Source organism: Zea mays, chromosome 1, assembly GCF_902167145.1.
Source record: "Zea mays cultivar B73 chromosome 1, Zm-B73-REFERENCE-NAM-5.0, whole genome shotgun sequence".
In the NCBI taxonomy this organism is placed as follows: domain Eukaryota; kingdom Viridiplantae; phylum Streptophyta; class Magnoliopsida; order Poales; family Poaceae; genus Zea; species Zea mays.
This window is the reverse complement of record NC_050096.1, coordinates 10229459-10237168: the sequence shown is the minus strand read 5'-3', so window position 1 is coordinate 10237168 and position 7710 is coordinate 10229459. Positions and strand designations below refer to the sequence as shown.

The 7710-nt window shown below is 47.5% G+C and overlaps 1 long non-coding RNA gene and 1 pseudogene across 1 annotated transcript; one reads left to right on the top strand and one right to left on the bottom strand.

Moving 5' to 3' along the window:
- Window positions 1-1674: 1674 nt before the first annotated feature.
- Window positions 1675-2532, bottom strand: LOC118473049 (mucin-5AC-like; annotated as a pseudogene).
- An 867-nt stretch (window positions 2533-3399) lies between these two features.
- Window positions 3400-5547, top strand: LOC118473373 (uncharacterized). The gene is made up of 2 exons (XR_004852715.1): window positions 3400-3806; window positions 4921-5547. It is a non-coding gene; the product is annotated as an uncharacterized lncRNA (long non-coding RNA).
- Window positions 5548-7710: the final 2163 nt, after the last annotated feature.

Genomic DNA, 7710 nt, shown 5'->3' with positions numbered 1-7710 from the left:
ACAACCCTCTCTATCAGTTCCACTGATGGCATTTAAGGACAGATTACTTGCTTCCTCCATCTCCCTATCCTCCTTGTCTAACTGCTGCAGCACCTCATCTAACAATGTCAACCCCATATCCTCCATTGTCAGACTATGTAATTGAGTTCCACCTCTTTTTGGACACTTGGCCTGGTGTCCTGGCTCGTACTTTTCTCCACACCCAAAACACAATCCATTCAACCTTCGAAAATCCCTCAACTACCTCTCCTTAGCCAACTCACTAGAGCCCACTCCTGCTCTGGTGTCCCCTTTTCCTGCATTCACCATCACTTTACTACCCTGAAATTTTTTCTAAAATTTTGCTCTATTCATTTCCACAACCTCTTGCTGAATCTGAGCCAGGAGAATAGCTCGATCTACTGTCCGAGGCAGTTGAGCTAAAACATGTCCCTGCAACTCCCCCTTCAAACCCTTCACAAACTGAGAAACAAAGAATGTTTCTCCCATTTCAGGATTGTGCAATATAGTAGCATATCTAGCTTCTTCAAATGCATGAATGTACTCCTCCAAACTAGATTTCTATGATAAGTGCAGTAAGCCCCTCATCGTCTGTGCACTCTCCTCTGCCCCAAACTTCTATTGCACTGCTAGAGTGAATTGTGCCCAGTTTCCTAGCCCCTGCCTCCTCTTGTACACTTGCGCCCACCTAGCTACGTTTCCATCCATGTGTAAATAAGCAGATGAAGGCCACATAAACTCAGGCACCTGGTAGACGTTGAAATACTCCATGCACTTATCAAACCAAACGCCTGGCTCAGTTCCCTAAAACTTGGGAAATGACATCTTAGATAAATCGGAAGCACGATACTCTCTGTTTCCACCTTGCTGATCTCGATACTCCCGGTTTCCCCCTTGTGGATTAGCAGCTCTATGCTCCCTACTTCCACCTTGCCAGTCATGGTACCCCCTCTCTCCATGCGTCCGATCATCACCTCCCTCCTGCCTATGATTACGTCCCTCCCTCTCAGATTCAGTTTCCATACCTTCCATCTCCTTCGCCAGCAGTTCCAAGCGAAGCTGAGACACCGTCTTCCCGGTCTCGTCCACTTGCCACGCAAGAATGGACTCCTCCTCCTACGCCTTCCGAGCAGCCGCCGCTGCAATTTCCGTCTGTTGTTGAAGACGGAACTGCCCAGCCTCCATCGCCTCCGCCTGTTGATGAAGTCGCTGCTGCCCGATCTCCATGGCCTCCACCTTGTCGCCCAAGCGGTCCAGGATCCGCATCATCCGATCCCAACGCTCATCACTCTTCTGCTCTGTGGCTTCCATCGTCTGCAGCAGCAGTCGCGTCTGCACTGATGGCTTGGTGGTCGGCACCGTCGTGGAAACTCCGAGAATCCAAGGCTCTGATACCACCTGTGACGCCCCGTGGCCGCCGGCGAGCCACCGTCGGGACGTGAGATCGTCGGAGGCACGACAATCGCAATGCAACTCGAGATAAGTTTGTTACGAAGTGGTTTTACTTTCTGTTATTCGATATTTTCCTGCCATCTGGCATTGATTCAGTATATATGGTTAGCCATGGCCAGCCCATTACAGACTCCAGTGCGCCTTACAACCCATCAGACTCGATACAACTCCAACCGGCCCACGGCCCACAATCCAGACGATCGATTGAATCATCAACTACTCTCACGCCTTCCCGCCAACATCACTGGTAGACGCCTTCCCATCCTTACCAGGCATGACAGATGGGGGATCACGCTCCTTGAGCGTAGCCATCAAGATCTCGAGGCCCTTGTTGTAGTAGGCGATGGACCTGCAGGTCTTTGCGCCCAAGCATGTCGTGCGTGTCGCTGAGCTACATCTAGATGAAGAAGGCGAGGAGCGACCACTCCTGGGCCCTCTGGTTAGGCTCGACAGGCTGCAGCTGCTGGTGGTCGTCGCAGTCGGCTGCACAGTCATTGGCCTCGGCCTCGCCGCTGACAGGACTCTGGCAGCGGCATGATGTATGCAATGGTGCACTCGAGGACGGGGATGGAAGGGAAGATGCACGGACGACGGGAGCATCTAGACGGGGAAGGCGGTGAAGGACCGCTCCTCGGCCCTCTAGTTAGGCTCGGTAGGCTGGAACTATTGGTGGTCATCGTCTCCGACTGCATAGGCCTCGTCCTCACCGTTGGCAGGTGCCTCTGGTGGCGACGTGATGCCTGCAACGACGCGCTCGAGGATGGGCATGGAAGGGGAGGTACATGGGTGGCGGGACCATCTAGCCGGAGAAGGAGGCGAGGGACCACTCGTCGGCCCTTTGGTGGTCGTCGCCGCCGGCTGCACAGGCCTTGGCCTCAGCCTCGCCATCAGCAAGCACCTCTGGCTGCGGCGTGACACCTGCAACGACTCGCTCGAGGAGGGGGGTGGAAGGGGAGGTACAGGGGCGGCAGGAGCAAGGAGGGAGAGAGTATCTGATGTGTTTCCATCGTGTTTGTGAGGTTGTTGCCACGAAAAGGAAGAGGGATGAGGCAACCACGATGGAGTAGAGGCGGGGCCCATGTCATGGCCCCGCCATCACTCGAGCATGGCTGCGCCCATGCTTGACACGACTTCACAAGCAGTGCAGCAGTACTTGCCTGTCCTAGTATTGCGAACGGACGAAGAGAATAGGATCACCACGTGTCTACGCGCGCAGGTGCCTTGGTGTAGCACCAAAATTTTATTTTAGGTACTTACTAAGATAATATAGAGATCTTGAAACAAAATATTTTTGAATAAGATTTTCTCACCTTGTAAGTCACATATCCTAAAATAAATATAGCTCATAGTAAAAGATTAGAATGAACAGATCTTATATAAGTTAAACTATTCTTTTGGATAATATAAATAGAGATAATGTCTAAATAGGTTGAGATAAAACTATCTTTTAGTACAAAATTATGTAATAGGAGTTATGTCCTTAAAACATATGATTTATATATTTAATAACAATAAGATTTTTTTGTGTTGTTAAAACAAGTGAGTTATTCCTTTTATAAACTACGTAGTCTAAAATATTAATGAATAAATAAATACATTAATTATAAATGAAATATATCCGCAGGACATATTGGAGTCTTGGTTTGATTCATTTTCGAATTAGAGGTTTAAACTTGAATCAAATTTAGATTCTAAATTTAAAAGGAAAAGCAAACATAAAAAGATAAAGATAAAGGAGAATGACTTCGCTGGGCCGAAAACCATCTCCTCGGTCCATCCCCACCTCTCCCACCCGGCCCAACTTCCCATCACCTACGTAGTCCAGCCAGCCCACCCAGGAGGGCGTCGCGAGAATGTGCGTCGACACCTTGGGCCCACTGCCCAACCTCCCATTCTCTGCGCGGCTTCGCCCTCGTTCACGCACGCTCGATGCCGTGTGGGCCCGCACTGTCAGGTCCGTCTCTCTCGGTTCGCTATCGACCCGAGCGCATGCAACGGATCGCCGCCGGCTCGCCCGCGCGATTCCAGCTGGCACCCCAACTAACTCCTTACCTAGACTATTGACTATATAGTCGTGCGCTGGAGACCTGTTTTTCGCTTTCTCAGCCGTGCCCAATTACCATCCACGAAGCCGAGAAGTGAGAGAGGGAGAGCTGCCGCATCCGCTCTCCGTTGGTGTAGCAGAGTGAAGCGCGAGGATAGGCCACAGACCGTTGCAGTGTTCTCAGGGGTGAAATCAACGCCGCCCCAGTGCGGATTGGCGCTCGAGACGAGCGAGAATTCCTCACCAGAGATTTGCGGCCGCCGTGGCCCGAGATCCACCATGGACGAAGCCCGGCACGACGGAATCCACGGTAAATACCACACTCCAGGCGTTGGTTCCATACGCTCATCATGTAGCATCAACCCTAATAGAGGATAGCGTCCAAGTGCCCCGGAATTGCTCGCCAGAGCTAGATTCCGCCATGGATCCGCTTAGCGCCGCGAGTAACACGGAAATCACCATAATCCTTGGGAGTAATCCCCTATCATGTTTGTCGTTGTCTGCACTCTGTTTTGCACCGAACGGCTATCGGAGTCGAGCACCGATCCTCAAGGGGGGGCAGAACGCTGGTGAGGCACCGCCGTGCGGGGCGCTGCGCCGCCGTTCTGTGACCGCCATGGAAAGGGATGGGTCCATGGCCGTTGATCCGGATTGGGCGGTCAAGATCACGTGTTGCATACAGATTCGTAGAACGACATGAGTGTCGTCCATTCTTCCTGGAAGGGTAGCGATCGAATCAGGACTATTTTAAAATCGGGGCCATTGATCGTCGATCCGGTGGCCATGATTACATATCGAATCGTTTAAAATTTAGATCTGATGCAGACCACAGATGTCAGATCGGATGACCCAGAGCGCATCGTACCCCTTCGCCGAATGTAGTTTTGTTTAAGAGACCCTAGAATTTCGTGGAATCAACCCGTGATCCACCGTAGTACGAAGAACATTGCGGCAAGGTCCTACAATTTGCAAAGTAGACCTTGGATTTCAAAGAAATTGTGTCCGCAATCCAGGAATCTCCGGATACTAAGAAAATTAATGCAAAATTGATTTTTAAATGCCAAATTAATTCTAAAACCTTAGGAAATGCATAACTAATTCATTTTAACTCCTTTTTGACTCGTTCCAGTTGCGTTAGTTTCATATTAATATGGTCTACACTTTGGTAACACTATTTTATCAAGTAGTAGGTTGTCAAAAAAATAAGTACCAAGTTTGTTGAACTTTTGTTTATTGAAATAATTGGCCTAAAACAATTGAATCTTCCAAAAGTCCTATCGCCTTAGCCATAGCTCCGATTTGAACAGTTCTCAAACCTACGATCTCGTAGCAACTCATAGATCATTATTACACAGTTTGTTCTCATATTTGGTGTGATGTTAATTTCTCCTATGCACATTGCTTGTTTTTATTGTTGCGAGTAGACGAGCAAGTGACCGAGGAGCCCGAAACATAACAGGTGGAAAATACTGAGCAGCAGCTCGTTGAAGGCAAGTTGTGTCCTTGATCTCTCTTCTTTACCCAATAATGTTACTATTAATCACTGTGGCATGCTTAGATTAATCTTGATGGGACCTAATAGGTCAACCTAGTTTGAGTTACCTTATACCTTACTTATCACTGAACGTTTGGGTAGTATGTGTTATTGTTCTATGTGGTTTTGGGTATTAAGATACATTTTATTCATGACCATGCTATTTATTGTCAATGGAATATTTTTTGTTCATGATAAGGTTATTATGTTAATTGGAACATGGAGCGACCACCCGAGAAAACAGTGCTACCACAAGTGTAGAATGGGACGCCCTTGGCTGATTAATTAGGAAAGCTAGTGTGAGTTAATCTTTTCCCGAAAGGGGCAAGCGGGGTGGAGGATGCAGGTGTAGGGAGGTCCTTGGGTCTGAGTGTCTTGTTAACTTTCTGGACGAAGGATTCCTATGCAGCTTTCGGCCCGGAAACCGTAGCGGGTTCTCTCCTCTAGTGGAACTTTGTAAATGCCTCGCAGTGTACCATCATCTACTCACCTTGGCAATGTTTAAGGGTTTGATCAACCCGAGGCGACAAAGGGAACACGTCTTGTGGGTAAATATGTGCAACCTCTGCAGAGTGTAAATGTAAGTGCAATCAACCCTAATTGAGGGTTTTGGTGATTAATGACAAAACAAACTAAGATTCTAACAAGTTTGCTCCTAGTATGTACACAGTATTTCTACAGAAAGGAGAAGCACAGATCTTACGAGCATAAAAGTATAAAGCACAGCGGATTTAAAATTCCACATCAAATGGCGTGCTCCAAGTGCTAAGAAACAACGGCGATGCTAAATTTATAATTCTTGAGTCATAGGAATCGCCGTACAATTAAGATGGATCCGCGACGGTTAAGTAAGTTGTGAAACGAGCCAAGTTCAAAATCTTTTGAAAACTCCTTGGAGATCATTTTCCCAGATCATGAATGCTCTTGAGAAAAACAAATTTTACTTCCCACAAAGTTTCCCCTTTTGTTCCCTTCAAAATACTCAAAATTTGGTTTCAGCCCCCAAAACCGGTTCAACCGGTCCTGAAACCGGTTCAACCGGTTTCGGTACTGTTCACCTGCCACCTCTGCTCTGACCTGTCTGACAGTCAGAGCTGTCAGAAAAAGTCGCAGCAGATATTTTTTAGAAACCGGTTGAGCCGAATTTTGTCCCTACTCATCCGGTTTTGAAACCGGTCGAGTGTCCGGCTGAGTAGGTCAGTGGACCGGGATTCCCCTGGTAGAAACCGGTTCAACCGGTTTTTGCTCCTTTTCTCCCAACGGCTGCCAGCTTTTGGGGGATCCTTTATATACCCCCTCACACTCTCTCTCTCATTTACTCCTGCCTCTCCCACGAATTCTTGGCTGACCAACTTTCAAACAAGAGCATTCATTTCACCTTTCACACCCGCAATCGCATCTCCTTCAATCATTTGAAGGACCCTTGGTGTGAGGTGAACTCGATCGAACTCTCTGTCAATTTCATCTCGATTCTCCCATTCTCTTGTTCTTGAGCTCGTTGCAAACTTAACCGTGTGCGGATTTGTTACTCTTGGAACCTCGTGTTCCTTGACGGTTAGAGGTTGCTTGGGAGTCTCCAAATTTGTGGACGACCCCAAGAAGTTTGTATCACCCGCTCCTTGAGCTGATTTGAGAAGAGATTGCCTTGACCTTTGTGGTCGGCTTGTGGAGGATTAGGGTTGGAAAAGACCCGGCCCTTTGTGGGTTCCTCAACGAGGAGTAGGACACCTTTGTGGTGGTTGCCGAACCTCGGGTTATATCGCGTGTTCTTGTGTGTTATATTCAGTGGTTGGTTCATAATATTCATTTGAGTAGATTTTGTGTAGGGCAAATCTTTAGCTATATTCTTCCCTACTTCGCATTTGTTCAATAGATTATCAAATTTAAGTTGAGCGGGTTCAAACTTGTTCAGTTGTGATTAAAATCGACTGAACCGGTTTGCACCTGTGCAACTTTAATTTAACCTATTTCGAAGTTTTTAGTGAAAATTTTCAGGTGTAGCCTATTCACCCCCCCCTCTAGGCTACTTTCAATTGGTATCAGAGCTACGTGCCTCGTTTTACGCTTAACCGCGTGAGGAAACGATCATGTCTACACAACGGGACCATGTGGATCCTCTCCTCGAGGAAATCCCCGTCACATCTTCCGGTGAGGAAGTGGACCCCAAGGTCCTCGACCTCGCCATGAAGATTGCCGAGAGAATGTTCCTCAAAATGAAAGAGGAAGATGCTAAGAAAAAGGCCGAAGAAGAAGAATCAAGAAGAAAGGCCGAAGAAGATAAAGGTAAGGGAACATTTGATTATAATGACGATCTAGTGGATCTTTTGGTGTCTAAGGTATTGAGCAAGGTAAGTCTCAACACCGAAGGATCATCTACCAAAAGCAAAGGTAATGACTTTAGCAAAGTTCAATTCGATTACTCTAGAAATTATATTCCCAACTTCTCTTCCGCCCCACTTGGAAAGTTACCAACTCTTAGTGAGTTGAACTATGATGAGTGGGCCGACAAGATGAAGTCGCATTTAATCGGTGTGCATCCTAGTCTTTGGGAGATTGTTAATGTAGGTATGTATAAGCCCGCCCAAGGAGAAGAGATGACTCCGGAAATGATGCAAGAGGTTCATCGAAATGCTCAAGCAGTGAGCATAATCAAAGGAAGTCTTTGTCCGGAAGAATACCG